The following is a 19,375-nucleotide window of genomic DNA, read 5'->3' as shown; positions in this document are numbered from 1 at the left end:
CTTGAATTGGGTGTTGGAAGATTGAATAAAATTTGAAGAAATGGAAAGGAAATGAGAGTATTTTGAATGGGATAAATACTGTAAGGAGAAGACAAGAAGCCAAGAAGGCGATAGTGAAAAAAACAGAGGGGAGTGGGTGAAGTCAGATTGATGGGGCTTTACGAAAATGGTGCTTTGAGAGCCAGGCCAGGAGTTTATGTTATATGTAGGGTTTCCCTAGAAGTCAGTGAGCTGGATCGTGGCATAAGGGAAAATCCATATAACAGTATGCGGGTGTACAGGGAGGATTAAAACGAGGAGGTCCCAGAGGTGGGAAGGCCATCTGGGGGGCTTCGTGGTGTGGCTACAAGGAAGGGCCTGGAATGGGGTAGAAAGAGTTCGTGTAAAATGAAAATAAAGGGGTTAAAAAGAGAGAGTTCAAAAAGATGACATAGTGCTTATTGAACATGAGAGATGGAGAAAGTGAAAAAAATGGAAGAATTCCAAATTTCAAATAACTAGTTTCGTGGCCTCAGACAAGTCACAGGATCTATCTGAAGACAATGTGATAGCCAAAGGTGACAGCAACCCCTACCTCACAGGTGACTGAAACTTATGTGTGTGTAGAACTATTGGATTAATCAGCTGCTTTAATGATGAGAGGCAATTCTTAAATGTCGAGAAAGATACTCTCAATAATATTACTAAAAATAATGAAAAATTGGGAAATATCTACATGTTCTACAATGGAGGAAGAAGTAAATAAACTATGATGGTTATGTGGAAATTAAAATCACATTTGTCCAACATGAGGATAAAACTATTTCAAATATAAAGGTAGGTAGAGAAAACAGAACACAATACTATCTGAATATTATTAAAAAATAAGTATTTGGGGCGCCTGGGTGGCTCAGTGGGTTAAAGCCTCTGCCTTCGGCTCAGGTCATGATCCCAGAGCCCCGCATCAGGCTCTCTGCTCAGCGGGGAGCCTGCTTCCTCCTCTTTCTCTGCCTGCCTCTTTGCCTACTTGTGGTCTCTGTCTGTCAAATAAATAAATAAAATCTTTTTTAAAAGTAAGTATTTAATAGAAAAAAGGACTGAAAGGAAACATTAAGAGTGATTATATTTGGCTAATGGTAATGTGGCTGATTTGTATAATCACTTTTGTACTTTGTACTTTTCTGAAATTTCCAAATTTTGTATAATGAAGCTTTTTCTTTTCTAATAAGAAAAAATATTTAGGAAAAAAGAAAAAAACGAGATCTGCCACTACTGCTTAAAATCTTTAAATGTGTTGTGTCCCTTCTGTTTAAAAATAAAATATAGGGACACCTGGCTGGTTCAGTGGGTTAATCATCTGCTTTTAGCAGATGATTAGTCATGATCCCAAGGTCCTGGGATCCAGTCCCATATCCGTCTCCTTGCTCAGCATGGTGCCTGCTTCTGCCTCTGCCTGCTGTTCTCCCTGCTTGTGCTTGATCTCTTGATCTCTCTCTCTGACAAGTAAATAAATAAATAAAATCTATATCTATCTATCTATGTATAGAATAGGTACATCCTTCTCTATCAGACTTGGAAAATATCAGTGGAGTGGAATAGCTTTGAAGGAGGGCCAGAGATAGAGACGTGACCTTCATGGGAAACTGGGAATAGAGCTGAAAAAGATTCTAGTACTCCGCTCACAGAGCAAAGATGTGTGCCTTTAAAGAAAGAATATCAGAATCTCTCTCTGTAAGGTAGTTTGATTTTTGGAAAATGCTTACAGCTCAGATAAATACAAAACCAGCTCCAGAAGTAGAAAAGAACAAGTTATTTCACAATTGCAAACAATGCTTCATCATGCAAAGTATTTCATTATGTTTGCCAACCTGAAGGAGACCTTGGCCAGGACTCCTCTTGGTTTTCCACTAGGACTGCAAAATGTTTTTATTGACTGTGCATTCAGACACAAGTGGAAATTGACTGTCTTGTGCGTTATAGAACACGTGTTAAGAGTTTTTAATACGCATTTGTATAACTAAACAAAATACTTCTAGGAAATAAGACCACAAATGTGCCCTCGAGGAACATAATTGAAGACCAGTAGAATAATTCTTAGAATCTTGATATTGGTAGGAATCCGTGAGAGTTCCTAGCTTCATGCTCAGTAAACAGATAACATGACAGGAGAGGGCTATTTATCTGAAGCAATATGAAATGTTACCAGGTTATTTCACATGACCTGGTACTATCGCTTCAGTCAACCCATGGAATTATCTGTGGTAGGCAGAGAAATTTCTGGCAGGTAAGCTCCTGACACTTGGAGCCGTCCTTCGGTTTATCTAGGAATTTACTTCACATTTACCTTTGTGGTATTGTTTTCACTAAATATATGCTAGATCAGGGAACTCTTCTCAAATAGTTTTTTCTCCTTCCTACGTTTCTATTGGCCTTGCTGTGTTTCCCATCGCTGTCTGTTCTGGATGTCTCTCTGCCATGTAAGAGGCAAAGCACACTAAGGTCTGCAAGAAGAGGTCAGAGTTCTCTAAATACAAAGGTCCCTGAACCCCCAAAACGCCAAATCTGAAAAGATTCAGGGTACAACCTGTCTGTCTGGTTTTTCTTTAGGATCAGCTTCTTACTAGACTTCGGGTAGACTCAGCTATGCTAATTTTCTTGGCTGTGCTCACGTGCTCACATTTGTAAAAACGGCATAAAAGAAAAGAAACAAGCGTAGCAAACGTGGAACAACTTTCCCACTACCACTTGCCATCTCCTAGTGTTTGTGAATTTTGCCTGCATTTTATGCTGCCAAGTGGACAAAACTGCTTCATGCAGAGTTGGACATTTTTCCCCAGTTGTATGATATTTGTCTATATAGGTTGTCAAGTTAAATACTGTAAGACTGTTTGCTTATGATATCACCGTAGATGATGCCAGAAACCTTAAGAAAACAAAAATTCGCATGTCAATGGTAATTTTTTAAAAGTTAGACCTCAGGAGAGTATATTTGCTCCTTTAAAAATGTCTCACAAGAGGCAATTAAACACTGCTGGGAAGGAAGGGGATGGTTGCAGAACAGGAACTTTATGGCCTTACTTGCAAAAATAAAATAATTAGGCCTGAAATGGCTTTTCTATTGTCGTCCTGTCACCCTGTAGTTTTATTTGAATGACTGTCAAAATAAATGACAAGTTATCACACTGTATATAATCAGTGTGACATCTGGGGCTCCATAAGAGGCCACTGTTTCTCTAACTTTAGCTAACCAGTGCACTTCCTGTAGCGTACTTCGGCTTAATTGTCAGAGCCAAAGGATCTGATTACCCTTGGATTGTTTTAGAATCTCTCTCTCTTTCTCTCTCACAGCTAGCAGAAATGTCTCTTGCTGCACTTACCTCATTCCAGCATTGAAAAAGCCTATTCTTTTGACAAATATATACAAGCAAAGAGCTAATGGGGTAGCTCCATCTATTTGAAGAAACGTTTAAATTCTTTTGTAATTGATTCCTAATTTGCTTGGTATGTGTACATTTTACACCTTTTCCTTGACAAGTAAGCCAAGATTGTGTGGTGGTTTTCATCGTGGCCTGAAGTGTAGAAGAGAAGGAGAATGAGGAAGAAAATATTTTTCAGATTTTACAGAGATAAGGACTGAGATTTTCAATCTGTTGTGGAATCCACTGGAATAAGCGAAGTCACTCACGCCAGGCAGCTTCACTGAACGCATTTTATACTTTAGGTTTCTGACACAATCTCAGAGCAAAGAGGAACCTCTCCAAGGACCTAACCAGATGCAAGCCTGGTAAGTCACTGACTAGCACGGAAATTTTCATGCGGAGCAAAACACAACGAGTAAGAATATGTTTTAGGAGCAAACGTTGGGTCCTATAAAAAATGCTGTCCTTTTTACAACCAGGAGTGTATAAGAATAGGAATTCTTTTATTGGGATGAGGTGATTTGAGGTATTTTTGCAAGGCTACTTTGCACTATGCTTTCCTTGGAAGGAAGGAGACAGAAAAAGATTCTTAGTGTTTTTTTTTTTTCTTTTTTTGTTTTTAGATTCTTAGTTTTACCATCAGAATCTGCTCTATCAAATCAGATGGCCAGTGGCTGGGTGTTTGAGGCTCCAGGCAGGTTGATGACCTGTGAATCATGCTTTTATTTCAGTATGCTTTGAAATACTGACTGATTAGGTAAATAGAGTTTTCGTGAACATAAACTGAAGGATAATTTTATTGGAAAACTCAAGTTATATCTTGATTTTAGATCTAGTTCCGTGTGTTTAAAAAACCTTGCTTTCTGTCCTGTATTTAATAATATCTTAGGTGTTGAAGAGGTAAAATCATAACCAAAGCATTGAGTTGATGACAAAGAAGTTATAAATAAAACGATAACAGCAAAAATATTAGAATAAGATATGTATTTCCACAGAAAAGCCGGACATTTAAACTTTAAAAAACGGAGGAAAGACAAATTTTTACTTTCCATTTATCCATAGAAATTGCCTTTATTTTTGTAATGAGACCCACTAGGCTGGCCTTCATATGGTCCTTTGCCCTCAAGAAGCAAATACTGATCTGTGAAACAATTGCAGTTCGTTAAATGTCAAAGAGAAACTTGTTAACCAGATAACCAATTGCCATGCCGAGCTGTTGCCCAACACAGGAAGTGTCAGTCTTCCCTTTAAGGACAACTGGTGGCTACACAAAATGCATAGTTTATAAATAATTAGGAAAAAAAGATTACAAAGCATGCCGCTCACGTGGCACTTCTAAAAAGAAGAAATGTGACCAGCAGTGTCATTCATACAAACGATTAAGTAACAGTGTGTTAGAAAACTGTGAATGCAGACAATTTCAGCCTAACTCCATAATCTCAGATAGATGCATAGGAGTGAACTTTCAAGGACAAGAGTTGGGGGAGGGGAGTCAAGGTTTGAGATAATTTTTGAAGGTGTGGATTGAAAAGACCAGTTTTCCAGAAAGAATTCCTGCAGTGACGAGATGGGATTCTTCGCCCCCCGCTCCCCCCACCCCCCCCCACCCCCCCGTCTCTGTCCTGAGAATTTCTTTCTCTTCCCTGAGATGAGGGCAGGAATGGAGGCCTCTGTGTCTCTTCTCTGGATGCTCTTTTTCTTTGAAAAGGAGGAAATTAAATTGCCGGACCAAGTTAGAGAAGCCCTTAGGGGTTTTGAAGACTCTAGTGGAAAATCAGAGTACTAGAAGACTTGGATCCCAGGAAGGGAGGGATGTGGTTCTGATGATCAAGGCAAAGAGAGAAATTGGGAGCTTAAAGTCAAGTCGGTGCTGACTTAAAAGCAGAATGGGGCAGCTTGAAAGGAAGGAATCACGAAGGAATCAAGACTCTGAGTTGATGCGCTGTGGGTGCTGGCCATGGCCACGGTGGACTAAAGGTTCTGTAGCAAATCGGACAAACTCTCTTTCCAATGCTGTGGGTATGCGTACTCTAGCTAAAATATTATGTTGTGGATTAAAAGTTATCTTAAGAAACCTTCTATTCTGACTCCCCTGTTCCATGCACACAGAAAGGAAAGCTTGTGGCACAATAAACCCAGAACCATACAAGGAAAGAAACTGGAGAAATTAGCTAAATTGACACAGTTCAGAGTCAGCAGAGATGTCTAACGGCCTTGTCACACTTGACATGTCCCAAACTCTATCCCTACATCTTTGTCTGAAACTTTCTCCACTAATGACATCTTCATCTTTCCCGGAACTTCAAGGTCACTCTTGAGTGTTTTTTCTCTCACACCATACATTCAACCCTTCAGGAAGTTTAGTCATCTCTGCCATCAGAAATATTCTGAACCTGACCATTTGGTTCCAGCCTCTGTAGCTTCCCACCTGGACGATTGTGGTAGGTGCTCTCTCTCCTTATCGCGTGGCCCCTCCCTGTCTGTCTTCAACACAACAGCCAGAATAACCATGTTGAAGCCCAAGTCAGATCACATTACCCTGCTGCACTCGACAAACAAAAAAACAAAGTGAATGAAAAAAAATCTCTCCTTGATTAGTATTAGGAAGGCAAGAGCCATTATTTATGTGGTATGTGTCATTCACCTGGGAAAGGGAAGGAGGAAGAGAAGGAAACCGGCATTTTTTGAGAGTCTACAGTGGAGTTTGTGTAAAGGAACTTGTATAGTGCTTCTTGCACACCTGGCACTCATTACGAGATAGCTATTTTTATTTTATTTAATTTTTACTGACTTCATGAGGTGGATATTATAGCCCCTTTTTGTCAGGGAAGGAAACTTTGGCTCAGAGAGAGGTAGACACTGTAGGGTCACTTGACTAGTGGGGGAGCAAGGATTCAATCCCAAGGCCACACCCTTTCCTCAATCCTATTGCTCCTCTGTGATCTTTAGAAAGGACCCCCAGGACCTACAGCAGGTATAAATATGCATACGGGTATGCATTATTCACCACAGACATGGGTAGGAAGGAAACTGGCAAAAACTGTCCCCGGTGCCTCTTAATGTCTTTTTTTTTTTTTTTAAGATTTTATTTATTTATTTGACAGAGAGAAATCACAAGTAGTCGGAGAGGCAGGCAGAGAGAGAGAGAGAGAGGAAAGCAGGCTCCCCGCTGAGCAGAGAGCCCCATGCGGGACTCGATCCCAGGACCCTGAGATCATGACCTGAACTGAAGGCAGCGGCTTAACCCACTGAGCCACCCAGGCGCCCCCTCTTAATGTCTTTTTATAATTCAACTGCCAAGTCCTTTGCCTCACTCCCGGACTCCCATTCAGTGCCTCATATTTTCAGATGTCCTTAACCTCAGTAGTCATCATTCTGCTGTTCAACCTGCCTGAGCGTCAATCTTCTCATCTGTAAAGCTGAAATCATTATATCCCCTCCTGGATTCATTATGAAGATTAATTAAGCAAGAATAAAAGTCAGCATTTATTGAGTGCCTGCTCTATTCCAGACAGTACTATTTTAAGCACCTTTTGTGGATTACTTTATTAATCCTCACAACTACCCTATGAAGTAACTATACTTACTATCGTTGTGATCATTTAATGAGTGAAGAAGCTGAATGTCAGAGATTAAATGACCTGCCCAAGGTCACCCAGCTAACAGCAAAGATTCAGACCAGGGCAGTCTGACTCTGTGGACCTTTTGAGCTATTTCCCCTATGCTTCTTATTCATAAAACAAAGATAATCTCTAAATCATAAACAATATTAAAATAATCATAAGACAATAATAAAGAATAGCTATAATTTACTAAATGCCAATTGTGTAAAACAGTGTGCTTGCTCCCCTGCACTGGTCCCTCTGTAGGCTTCCTGCATCGCACAGAGTTATTACAAGGATAAATGACATGACAAGTGCTTGCACATTATAGAGGATGAATAAATATTGTCTGCTTTCCACCCAGAGGTAACCAGTATTAATACTTTGACACAGAAACGTCTAGACATTTTTCTATAGTTATTTATAAATAAATAAGTAAATATGGATTACATTGTACATCCAAAATATGAACATTTTACATGTCAATAAATATCCATCAACAACATGCTTTCTCAGTGAATTTCATATCATCCCAAGTCAGCAAATAGTCTTGGGGGTCTTGGGGCAGGAAAAAAATCTAGATATTGCAATGGTTTGTGACTCTCTTTGCCTTTCTAAATATATTTTATTTTTTGTTTTTAAGGAAGGTTCTGCACCATGTGTTGTTAATTTGCAGAGGGTTATTTCATATTTTTCTCTCAAGAACTGAATCTTTTAAAATTTACATGAAGTCTTTAGTTGGTTTCTTTTCAAACACTTGGCATGTACTGAGTAGACCCTCACCGGGGAAAAAATCCCCACTATTAGAGTGACAGACCATAGGCCTGGCCTGGGCTTCTGAAGCTGCTTGGTTTCTTCACGGTGTGCTCCTGGAGTTGGCCCATAGTTTGACTGAAATGTACACTTACTCTATACCATGCCATCCCCACTGATGAAAGCTTTCATTTCCAAGACCTGAATCTCAAGACTGTATAATCAGCACGGTGTGGTAAAATGTTACAGGATTTTACAATTTTTATAAAATGCTGCATTTTGCAACTATTACCAAGAAAGCAGACTGTGACTCACACAGTTTTACTGGAGGCGAGTTCATGAATAATATGATCTCAACAATATTTTGTTGGATGAAGTATCAGCAGAAACTGATAATCTAGAGTTTGAGAAATCTGTTTAGGAGACACTCATAAACATGAAGTCCCTGTACAGTTTATGTCTCGTGTTTAGCCTTGAGGTTTGTTCTATCCCATATACATACATACGTCTGAAGTTTTGATAAGGAGATTTTAGGTCACCACAATCCCTCCTCAGTTTTTTTTTTTTTTTTAAGATTTTATTTATTTATTTGAGAGACAGACAAAGATAATGACAGAGAGCACGAGTGGGAGAGACAAGCAAGCAGGAATGGGGAAGAGAGGAAGAAGCAGGCTCCCTGCCGAGCAGGGACTCCGATGTGGTGCTCCATCCTGGGACCCTGGGATCATCCCTGTTCAGTTTTAAACAGGAGTACATTTTTAACTTTCAAATGACTTCTCGGGAAGCACACACATACACACACACACACACACACACACACGCACACACACACACACACACACACACTCATAGATTTCTTAGGCAGAAAATACAGACCAACCATCACAACAGATAATCAATATTTTCTTAATCACTCTTGAAATGATAGTAAGAGCAGTTAACATTTTTTAGTGCTTGCTTACTTATGGTCACTTCCTTAAGGGCTTTATGTTAAATGTAATTAATTTATATGAATCCTAGTTTTCACAAATAACTTATGAGGTAGGGACTTAAAATAATGATTGGAAATAAGAAATTTATCTCAAATAAATGCATTTTGAGAAGAATAAAATTGTTTTAATGTACTCATGTGTGAAAATGGGCATAGTCAACAAATCTAATGCAGGGAAAATAATGGAATGGATAACAAAGTAGCTTAAATTATTTTTTCCAAAAATATAATTTAAGAAGTCATTGGATAGCTGAGATAAAAACATTTTTTGGATATTGTTTGATCTTAAAATTTTCAGGAAAAAAGCTTGGCCCATTTAAGAAGTCTCTTAATCATTTCATGATCTATGTCAGTCAAATTATAATGCTGTATGCCTTAAAGTTCTACAGTATTGTATATCAATTGTTATCTCCATAAAACTGGAAAAGAAAAAAGAAGTCTCTTAGGAGTAAGAGTCTCAAGGTTAAGCAAAGAAATATTTGATGCAGCATAAATTTGAAAATAAAGAAGGAATGCATTCCTAGGAGGTTAGTAACTTAGTTGCCAGGGCAACTCTTTTATGATAAAACAAAGGAAAGACAAAGGAAAATGTAGTGTATGCTATGGGTTTTGTTCTTGTTCCCTACTTTGTTCTGCTAGACATAAGGAAGAGAACACTTAGGGTTTTCAAGCAGAGGGGAAAAAAAGTAACTTTCTCCTAGAAAAGAAGATTCAGGGATTTTAGAGTCCTTGAATAATTAAGACTTTGATACAGATAAAGTTCTACTAATTAGAATAAAGAACAATTAGAGGGCTGATAGAGCAATAAGCTTTCTTGTCCAGCAAGATTGTTGCATATATGTAATATACATAACAGACAATTGCCCATGTCTTGGGTAATTTCTGATCTTAAGAAAAGGCTTTGGGATGCCTGGGTGGCTCAGTCGGTTGAGCCGCTGCCTTCGGCTCAGGTCATGATTCCAAGGTCCTGGGATCGAGTCCCGCATCGGGCTCCTTGCTCGGCGGGGAGCCTGCTTCTCTCGTCGCTGCCTCTGCCTGCCTCTCTGCCTGCTTGTGTGTACTCTCTCTCTCTATCTCTGGCAAATAAATAAAAAAAAATCTTAAAAAAAAAAAAAAAAAAAAGAAAAGGCTCAGTGAGTCCTTCTTAAAGTCAGAACTAAACTTGAATTCTAGTTCAGAGTATCCAAATATACCTGGATGTTTGAGTTTCTTTAAATCTTGCTCTGTATCAGGTTATGTACTTATGCAAGAGTTAATAAATATTCTCCTCTCGCCCACTCTATTTTCTAGAAAAGAATAATTGTCCGGATTGTAAGTAAGTGTATTACTTCTTGGCTGTAAAATCGGTATTGCTCACCTGCGTATCCAGACCTCATCACTTTTCACCTGGGGCAGTTTGGCTTCCCTTTTGGAAACATAATTAGTGTTCTGTGATAACATGTGCATACTCAAACCTTTTGGGATAGCACCCATTTTAGGTATAATATTTTATAAAGGATTGTATACATATTGGGTCAGTGTCTACGTGGTAACCTGAATAATGTCCCATTTCTACTAAAACCCTAGTTTAGCACTTCCTGTTTTCTGAGCTTTGTAGGAAGCAGCCAGAAAGCAGTGTATGTTACCTGAGACGTGTTTGTTTCATTTGGCTTTCAATGTAGTTTGGCATCGTCTTCCTTTTTCCTTGGCAGAAACTGGAAATTAGAGCCTTGAAGGGGATTTAAATGCAGCACTCGGGGCAGGAGCCTGCCTAGCAAGCTGCCATTGACATTGACACCCGAAGTAAGGTTATGACAAGGTTTCTCAACACTTGGGACTGGAAGAGTCCAAGAGTGAAGGTAAACATTCACCTTGCTTTGGACTGATGTTACTTTTAGTCCCCTGTGAAACTGAGATGACCATGTCCATGTTCAGATGGTCTCAATTAGCTGTGGTTTCTCTTTCAGGCAAAAGTGGTGCCAATTAGCATTATTTCTTCCCCGGCCTGAATAGCTCTTTTTTTCTTTCTTTTAAAGTGCCATTTTACGAGGAGATGTAATGAGGGGATAAAGAAGCTTACATACATAAGCTTTTTCTTTCTTCTTTAAGCTTTGCTCCAGGGCCGAGGCAGGGTGGGGGGGGGGGCAGTGTCCATAACATCTCTATGTAAACTCACTTTATTTCTATTTCATCGCCAATAGCCATGCTTGCTCTTAGAGAGAGATGGCTTCCTAGCTTATTCAGAAAAGAAGCCATGAGGGACCTTCATGCCTTAGTTTCCCTCTTGTCTGCTTCCAAAGTAACCATATGTTTACCCATCTTATTCTCCCTCCTATCTTAGAGGAAAAGAAAGCCTTCATTTCCTTCTAAAGCCAATTCTTTTCATCTTTGCTAATGACCTTTCTCTTTTCCCCCCCTTTCCTGGGATTTAATTTCTAATTTTTCTACTCTCTCTCTTCTAGATTTTCTTTCTCCCTGCCTATAAATGTGTATGAGTCTCAACCTTGCACAAAATGCTTCTCTAAGGTCACACACTCCATCAGTTATCCCCCCTTTCCTCTGCTTGGTTTCATTGCCAACTTCTTCTTCTTCTTCTTCTTTTTTTTTTTTTTTTTCCAGAGAGAGAGACAGTGAGAGTGAGAGAGAAGTGAGAGAGAGTAAAAGCGCAAGTGAGGTGAGGGGAGAGGGAGAAGCAGACTTCCCACTGAGCAGGGAGCCTGATGCAGGACTCAGTCCCAGTACTCCAGGATCATGACCTGAGATGAAAGCAGGTGCTTACCCAACTGAGCCACCCAGATGCCCCTCATTGCCAACTTCTTCACAGAGTTTTCTACAATCACTACTTTCTCATCTCACAAGTACTTTTCAACTTGGTTTCCATTCTCTTGACTCAATCGAACTTGTCACAGCGAAAGTCATCCCTGGTTTCATATCCAGTGTCCTTCTGAGTTGTCATGTAATTGGACCTCAGCACAACTCTCCCTTCTGACACTCCTCCCCTGGGTTTGTGAAGCAGCTCTCTTCTCCCTAACTAATCTCACCATTAAATGTCCCCCATGGTTCAGCCCTGGCATTGATATTAACTGAGGCTGAGGAGGTGGGCTTGGCAATGGCTCCTACCATGTTCTGTCCAGTGACACTTTAAGGCATAGATTAGTCTTGGGTTCCATTTTCTATTCTTCCTTACAGTATTACAGAAATTAGAATGTTTCAAAAATATTTAACACTTAAATCCCAAAGTTGCTCTTTTTGTTTTTCTTCAGCAAAGTTACCTTTGCTGACAAAGGCCTTGGTCATTCTCTTTGTCATATACTGGCTAATTGAAATGGTGAATCAGAACCAAAGAGGGTCTTTATGAAATATGTGAAAACTTAGATAGTTCTTGCGTCTGGGTTCCTTGGATTAAGTCAAAATGACAGTTTGCTCTACATGGTGCTGTGGTGAGTCCATGTACCTCTGAGTCTGATTTCTCAGTGGAAGATATGGCAGCACAGGCCATTCTAATAGAGGGTCAATGAGTCAAGGTTTTTTTGTTGTTGTTGTTGTTGTTTTGTTTTTGTTTTTATTTTAAGTTATTATTTGTTTGGGGCACCTGGGTGGCTCAGTCAGTTAAGTGGCTGCCTTTAGCTCAGGTCATGATCCCAGGGTCTTGAGATCAAGCACCATATCGGACTCCCTGATCAACAGGGAGCCTGCTTCTCCCTCTCTTCCCAGCTCATACTCTCTCTCGCTATCTCTGTCATCTCTGTCTCTCCTTGTCTCAAATAAATAAAATCTTAAAAAAAAAATCCTGCAAGTGCTGTGGTATATTGTGGATTTTTAAAAAATGTTTTATTTATTTATTTGAGAGAGAGCAAGAGCAAGCTATATTGGGGGGGGTTGAGGAGCAGAGGGAGAGGGAGCAGCAGGTTTCCCACTGAGCAGGGAGCCTGACATGGGGCTCCATTCCAAGACCCTGGGATCATGACCTGAGCTGAAGGCAGAGGCCTAAACCACTGAGCCACCCAGGTGCCCCTACATAAAGTATTTTTTTTTTAAAGATTTTATTTATTTATTTGACACAGAGAGAGAGAGATCACAGGTAGGCAGAGAGGCAGGCAGAGAGAGGGGAAAGCAGGCTCCCTGCTGAGCAGAGAGCTCGATTCGGGACTTGATCCCAGGACCCTGAGACCATGACCTGAGCTGAAGGCAGAGGCTTAACCCACTGAGCCACCCAGGTGCCCCTTATGATGAGTAAGTACTATATCTTTTATTATGTTTATGGTGGTTACTTATTATGTGATATCTCTTTGTCATGGCATTGAGAAATGTCTAGGAAATCACCCAGTGAAGCTTTCCTATAGTTTCTGGGTATATTCCCTTGAAGATTTCTCCAAAGTTAGGGATCCATTTATGCTACAGATTTGTTTGTGGAGGCTGCTGTAGTTACTTGCTTACTTCTCATTTCAGCAAAGTCTTTCTTTTCTACTGTTTAAATTTTCTACTCTTCCTTCTTGCTCATGAGAATATTTTGCTGGAAACTATTAATAACCCTCCCAAAACTGCATGTTCAACCTTCTTCTAAAGAACAGAGGAAACAGACAACAGAAGTTGTGCACATACCAAACTGAAAGAGAAAAACACAGAAAGTAGCAAAGAAGCCTGAAATAAAGCGTAAGACGTATCTCACAGCAGTATAGGAAGGCGAGCAGAGAACTATCACAGAAGCTCTAGGAATTTCAAAGACCCTCTCCGGCACTGTGGTACCAGTAAAGAGGGAAACTAATCCCCCCGGATAGGTAGTTGGGAGTTTTAGAGTTTCAAAATTCATTTAATATTGCACCATTCACAGGTAGGTGCAATAAAGCTTATTTCTAGCACTTATTAAAAGTTCAGTGTACTGGAGTTTTTTTTTTTTTTGGAGGAACTAAATGTATTGATTTTCTCAGGCTCAAACAGTCCTTCAGTTTTCCTTTTTTTCAGACATAACTTTTAGAGGAATGTGAACACTTCTGATAATTTTCTGAGGAACATTTATTTACAGTCACCCTTTCAGGTTGTAAAGAATTATCTGGAGACTCTAATTTTTTTTTTTTTTAAGATTTTATTTATTTGTTTGAGAGAGAGACAGTGAGAGACAACATGAATGAGGAGAAGGTCAGAGGGAGAAGCAGACTCCCCATGGAGCTGGGAGCCTGATGCGGAACTCGATCCTGGGACTCCAGGATCATGACCTGAGCTGAAGGCAGTCACTTAACCAACTGAGCCACCCAGGCGCCCCTGGAGACTCTTATCTTTACCTTACTTTGTAGTTTTGTATATTCTAAACAGTCCAAGGGTGTATGCCAGAATAAAACCGCTTGAATTTAGAGTGGAAGTGCTTGGGTGGGAAAGGATTGATCATGCTAATGATATTGTACGTTGTTTGTTCTTTTCTTCCAGATCCCAAATATTTCCATCCATCTATACCCAAACAAAAAAGTTGCTTGTTTATTTTTGTTTAGTTTTGCTCCACATTTCTTTTTAATCAGAGTACTCACTAATTACTGTTGGAGTTTAAGTTACTCTTCTAATAAAATATCATCCAGAGTCTGAAACTATGTAACATCCACCCTTTTGAATAATCTACAATGTTTGCAACTCAGAAGCAAAGTTTTTCCAGGATCTAATGTTTCTTCAGAAGTTGAATGGCAAACAGCAGGGGATCTATCATTTCAGAATTCTCTTTCCAGTGGAATGAATCTAGGATTTATGCTTTAGATACATGTGAACACAGTTCCAAAATTATCCAACTCGCTGAAGAGCAGATGTGAGACCAGACAAAAGAATGTGCAGTTCAGTGGTTTCCTTTTGCTCAATTTATAATGATTTCTCTGTAAGCAGTAATAAATAATGACAATGTTTCTCTCAGACTTTGCCTTGAGTCAGAATCCGAGGGCTGGTTGCATATGGATTGCTGAGCCTCACCTCCAAAGTTTCTGATTCAGTGGTCCTGGGGAAGCCGGAGAATTTGCATTCTTAACGAGTTCCCAGGTGATGCTGATGCTACTTGTATAGAGACTGCACTTTGGGAACCACTGCTCTAATTATAATGTTACAGCATGATAATTATACATGGTAATTTAAATGAGTTTCTATTTTCATCTCTGCATATGCAAAAGAACCTGAAAGATTAATGTAGGAATTTCAATTTTTGGTGAAGAATACACACTGAGAAAAATGATATTTTATTCCCTTTATTCCTTCCTTTTATTCCGTATAACCTCAAAAGTATAACGTAATATGTATAAAACACCTGAGACAAACGAAGCCATCTTTTTCTCAGTGATTTGGTACTATGGAGCAACTCTCTGGTTTTGCCTTTGCAAACAGACCATGAGATTGACGTCAGATGACTCTTGCTGAGGCTGGATGCATTTATATACAAAACCTGTCTCATTAGCAGTCCGGTTGCATTTTCAGTTCGGTTGGCCTGTTTGACACCACAATATTTAACTAATGGTCATCTGCCCTGGTGACAGGATTAAATCAGTACACACCCCTACAGCCAAAGCAAGTGTCTGTGGAAATTTTACCTTTGGAATTCAAATACAAATCAAATTCCCTGACTCGTTATTCAAAGAATAAGGACAAGCATGCCCCACAATGTGTTTTTATTGGTTTTGCCTCACTTTTTAAACAAGTTTAAGTATTTACGGTTTTTGAAGACAGCCAGTCTTTTCTTTAAATATTCCTTTTGTGATATTTCAACTTTTTTAAAGAGCAAAGAAAGAAGAGCTCGAGGGCTCTGGCAAGCACAACTCACACACTATTAAAAAAGCAAGCGAAGGTGGCATCACCATAATTGAGCCATGGCTGTGGATGCCTGTCCATGGGGGCTGGTAGTCACATGCCGCAGGAGGAGAAAAAGCCCCATGGTGCAAGAGGACTGTGCTCCTATGGGACTGTTAGTTCTCACGACTGCTGTACAGATGTTGAGGAAGAGCAAAGGGGCGGCTTCTAGTATTAGACATGCATGGTAGCAAGGGTGCTTAAATATTTTTCTTTCCAACCAGTTGGTGTCCTACAACACGCAGCCTGAGTCTAAAAGAGCTATGCAATCCACTCTTATTTAGACCCGGGTCTATTTTAGCCAAGTGATCTTATGGAAAAACACGGGGAAATGCATCAACGACATTGCATTGGGTTATGATTGTCAAGCATGTTCTTTCTTTGGTCTGCTCCATCTGGGTTGCTCCCCTTCACCTTTCGGTGTAACAGCTGCCACCAGGGAGAGGCAAAGAGAGTCAAGGAAGTGCTTGTAGCCTTTGCCTCTTTCATGCTCTTCATTTTTTATCCGTTTTGTCATACCCCTTCTATTGCTCTCCTTTATCTTCCTTCCTCTTCTAATATAGAAAATGGCTATAAAGTCATAGATGGGTTACCCCACTGCACAGGAGAAACAATTCTTTTCTTTTCTTTTATTTTTAAGGTTTTATTCAATTTGAGAAATAGAACTTGAGCAGGGAGAAGAGCAGAGGGAGACGGACAAGTAGACTCGGTGCTGAGCACGGAGCCCAGCAAGGAGCTCCATCCCTTAACCTTGGGGTCATGACATGAGCTGAAACCAAGTGTCAGATGCTTAGTGGACTGAGCCATGCAGGCACCCCACAGTCCTTTTATTTTATAAGTATGACTAGAATAGATCTAGTCTCAGTTATATTTTCTAGCTTATTCAATCTCACTGTTCTCCGTTTCTTTCTTTCTTCTTTTTTCTCGGTCTCAAATTTGAAGTGTCCCCTAGTTTTCTCACAGATTCTTAAGTTACTTTCTTTATTACTGAGTGGTGTGTGCTCAATACTAGTTTCTTCAAAATATAACTAAAAAATAGTGATCTGCACACATCACAGGTAAAAGCCAATAAATATATAATTTTTAATATTATCTGTGATTTTGGATTCTGAGACTGTTCTCCATAACAGATAACACAGTATATTGCCTCATACTTTTAATAGGCATTAGATTATTGACTGATTGATTGTCCTTCTATCCTGTGAGTTTAATGATGCAAAAACTGAAAGACTGTGAGTGTGGATTTTTATAGTTGTTCTCAACCCAGTGGTTTATTTAGTAAACTGAATTATAGCAAAGTTTCTTAAGCTTGACAAAAGGATAAATTGGTTTTTTTTACAATCTCCTAAGGCTATAGTTTTATCATTATTTTTAAAAAAGATTTTATTTATTTATTTTGACTGAGAGAGAGACATCACAAGTAGACATAGAGGCAGGCAAAGAGAGAGGGAGAGAGCAGAGAGCCCGATGTGGGGCTCGATCCCAGGACTCTGAGATCATGACCCAAGCTGAAGGCAGAGGCTTAACCCACTGAGCCACCCAGGTGCCCTATAGTTATTACTATATTTTTTTAAAGATTTTATTTATTTGAGAGAGAGAGAGAGAGAGAGAGAGAGCAGGAGCAGGGGATGGGGCAGAAGGAGAGAGAGAAGAAGACGCCCCCACTGAGCAGAGAGCCTCATGGGGTTTGAGTGGAGGATCCTGGGATCATGACCTGAGCTTAGAGCAGATGCTTACCTGAATGATCCACCCAGGAGCCCTTATAGTTATTTTAAAACTATATCTTTTGAGAATACTAAGACTAAAGACCAGTAAGCAAACCAGTAAGTTAACAACTGAAATACATGGATTCACTCTATTAATGGGTTGTTAACGAATAGCCAGTACAGCCACCAAACTCATATACTTGAGCTTGAGGTTAAAAAAAAAAAAAAGTGTTCTCTTTCTTTCCTAAGCATTCATATCTGGAACCACATAAACATCCCATAACAAATTCAACTTGTCTTCACACAATTTGTTACCTTGTTCTGGCTTGACATCATGTCTAAACAGAAACTGAAAAAGTAATGGCACAGAAAAATGACCAGCCATGGAGTTCTATCGTGTTCTGAAACTAAAGCTAAGCAAATCCTGAAGAGTGGAATGTCTCTCCTGAGACACCTTCTCGGGGACTGTTTAGATCTACCTCCCATACTCCCTGCTTGGGAAGGACGTGTCTCATGCCCTTCTGTGGAAAGGAGGCTCTGATTTAGGTACAGAGATTCAGACTAAGACTCTTTTCAGTAAAATCCCATAAGCCCTAAGAGCTCTCAGAGGTGGAGGAGGGAAGAGTCAGAATAGGCTGGAATTCTAACAGAAAAGATATTTTAGAGAATTGGGCTTCAGGTAAAGACTCAGGGATAATAAGGTCTTTGGGGCCAGGCTTCTCAAGCCAATCTGACTTAATTTGGAAGATAATGCCTATGGTACCAGCCTTTCAGAATTGTGGCTTGGGATCTTCATAACTTTGACTATGACTTGGCAGAATGAAGTAGGATGGTGGTAATATATCAATACATGTTTTCCAGTAGAAAGAGAAGTGAAATAAGCATGAAATCTTGAGTGTTTGGGGTTGGCGGAACACTTAAGACACTCAACAACTCCTTATTGATTGAAGTGTACCTTTTCAATCCAGAAAAAAAAAAAAAATCTGGTCTTCACTGTTAGATGGCCACTCCAGGAAGGGGAAATTAGAAAATCTATCGTTTTTTCCCTCTGGGCTCTAGAATAGGAAAAGACGGGGGCAGGCTGGTGGTGACAGAGAAGGAAAGGAAAGCTTAATCCTTCAAAGCATTTGTATCATATTTTTATTTACTGAAGATGCGTTAATGACAGCTGAGGAACGGTGAGGGTGGAGAGGAAAGAGCAGATTGTATAGGTTCGTTATGAGAGAATGCCACCAACACAGGAGCTATGTGCCAATCTTACAAAGGAAAGTAGCTGAAGATGCGGATTCTACAGGGAGACAAGTGAGGCACTCTCCTTGGGGACTTAGTTCATTGGGATGCCAAAACCTCAATCAGTAAGATAAATAATGTAGTAGACACAAACTACTTGAATTTTGTGCCTGAAGCAAGTGCCTCACTGCCCTTATCTAGTTCCACTGACAGACTCTCTAAATGCGTTGGACTAATCTGCTGTGAAAAGCATTATAGAGGTAGATTTCTTAGGGCAGGGGCCAGGGAGGCAATCTTCAGTTGGCTTTCAACTTGTCATGGGGACATCTTAGATATACATACCATTGTGTCATGTGTAAGGAATTCAACAGGATCTTTGAAAATGGAACCCAGAAATCCCCTACTTTAAAAAAATATAGTTAGGAAATGTAAGCTTAACTTAATTATGAATGGTAGGGTGAATGGTGGCCTGGTGGCCCTCAAAAACTCCTGTCCATGTCATAATCCCTGAAACCCATGAATGTGACCTTGTTTGAAAACCAAAAACCAAAAACCAAAAAAAGTCTTTGCAGATGTAATTAAATGAAGGGTTTGGAGATAAAGAGATCATCCTTTGTTATCCTGGTGGGACCTAGATCTAATGACAAATCTCTGCTAAGGGGGAGACACGGGGAGACTATGCAGACAGGAGAGACAACAGGGAAGTGATGAGGCTGCAGTCCAGGAAGGAACCAGGGGAAGCTGAAAGGGGCAAAGCACTGATTCTCCCCTCAATCCTTCCAGAGAGTGCATCCAGACCTGCACCTTGATTCTGGACTTGTAGCTTCCAGAACTGTGAGGGAGTAAGTGTCTGCTGAGTTAAGCCATCAAGTTTGTGGGAATGTGTTACAGCAGCCACAGGAAATT

At 40.0% G+C, this 19,375-nt stretch overlaps 1 protein-coding gene across 1 annotated transcript in view; it reads left to right on the top strand.

The window, feature by feature from the left end:
- PSD3 (pleckstrin and Sec7 domain containing 3) overlaps positions 1–19,375 on the top strand; it is a 769,411-nt gene that overhangs the window by 1,546 nt on the left and 748,490 nt on the right. Inside the window, exon 2 of the mRNA XM_059155883.1 lies at positions 3,701–3,763. The gene's annotated coding sequence lies outside the window, so the exon portion shown is untranslated. The remainder of the gene's footprint in view (positions 1–3,700; positions 3,764–19,375) is intronic.

This window comes from Mustela lutreola, chromosome 18, assembly GCF_030435805.1.
Source record: "Mustela lutreola isolate mMusLut2 chromosome 18, mMusLut2.pri, whole genome shotgun sequence".
NCBI classification, from domain to species: Eukaryota; Metazoa; Chordata; class Mammalia; order Carnivora; family Mustelidae; genus Mustela; species Mustela lutreola.
The sequence above is the reverse complement of the archived record's forward strand: the minus strand, read 5'-3'. Positions and strand labels throughout refer to the sequence as shown.